The sequence below is a fragment of the Phascolarctos cinereus genome, unplaced genomic scaffold, assembly GCF_003287225.1.
Source record: "Phascolarctos cinereus isolate Bilbo 61053 unplaced genomic scaffold, phaCin_HiC Scaffold_5;HRSCAF=322, whole genome shotgun sequence".
NCBI lineage: Eukaryota > Metazoa > Chordata > Mammalia > Diprotodontia > Phascolarctidae > Phascolarctos > Phascolarctos cinereus.
This window is the reverse complement of record NW_027555958.1, coordinates 356,991,765-356,992,849: the sequence shown is the minus strand read 5'-3', so window position 1 is coordinate 356,992,849 and position 1,085 is coordinate 356,991,765. Positions and strand designations below refer to the sequence as shown.

Sequence of the window (1,085 nt, the reverse complement as noted above, 5' to 3'; positions counted from 1 at the left end):
ATTTGTATCCCCAGGCCTAGCCCAGTGCTTGGCACGTGGTAAGCACTTAATAAATGCTTACTGATTGATTGATTGATGACTCCAGAAATACAGCATTCTCCCCAAAAAGCTTAATGATTTCATGACGTGAACTTTGGAGGCTTTGTAAGCAGCAGCAACAAGAGGGAGTCTTGTTTTTCCAGGGTAGAATAGTTCCAACTCAATATAAACTACAGACAACCAATTTTAACACCCCTGTTGCAGTAATTAACTTGTTTAATTAACTACGCACTTCTCAATGGGCAGGATATTCCCTCGCCTCGCCCTTGGGTAACAATTTGTTTGCCAAATTCTTTCTTTTAAGTGCAAGAGCCAGCAAAGCGTCCGCAAGTTCTATTTGGCGCGAAAGAGAAGGGTCCCTTCTTGGGAAAGCGTTATTTATCAAAATGAGGTTAATAGAAAGCGGAAGCCGCCCAAAGCTCACTATCACTCAATTATATTGGGAAGGATGATAGGTGGCTCCATAGCTCAGTGGTTAGAGCACTGGTCTTGTAAACCAGGGGTCGCGAGTTCGATCCTCGCTGGGGCCTCTTCTTTAGTTGCTTTTTTTTTTTTCTTTCCTCTCAAAATACATTTTACAGGCTCCGAAGAAGAGACGCGATTTCTGAAAGCGCTGCTTGCAGAAGCTCGAGGAAACACAAGCTCCGCGATGCTGAGGCGGGGCCCCGGAAACGAAGAAGGAGCTGCTCGGGAAAAGGAGGCGACGCGCTCGGGCTCCGGACGCCCGGGGCCGCGGGCACCTGCTGGGGCGCGGGCGTGACGCGGCGGGGAGCCCGGGGCCCTTATTAAGGCCACTGCACTAAGCGAAAGGCAGTACCGGCGGCTCTGCGCGGGGCACCAGCTCCTCAGGCTGCACCGAGAGGAGGCGCCCCGGGGACCGACGGCCCGGCTCCGCGCGCCAGAGCGCGGCGGGCAGCGGGGAGGGTGGGGCCCGGTAGGTTCGAGCGGAGCCACGGCCGCCTGCCGCTCCCCCGTGCAGCCGGCAGAGGGCGCCAGAGGCGCGGGGGCTCGGCCTCCGCTCTGCCTGTCGAAACAATGCCACGTGG

At 55.5% G+C, this 1,085-nt stretch overlaps 1 non-coding gene across 1 annotated transcript; it reads left to right on the top strand.

The window, feature by feature from the left end:
• The first annotated feature begins 496 nt into the window (after nucleotides 1-496).
• Nucleotides 497-569, top strand: TRNAT-UGU (transfer RNA threonine (anticodon UGU)). The gene has a single exon. It is a non-coding gene; the product is annotated as a tRNA-Thr (tRNA).
• The last annotated feature ends 516 nt before the right edge of the window (nucleotides 570-1,085 follow it).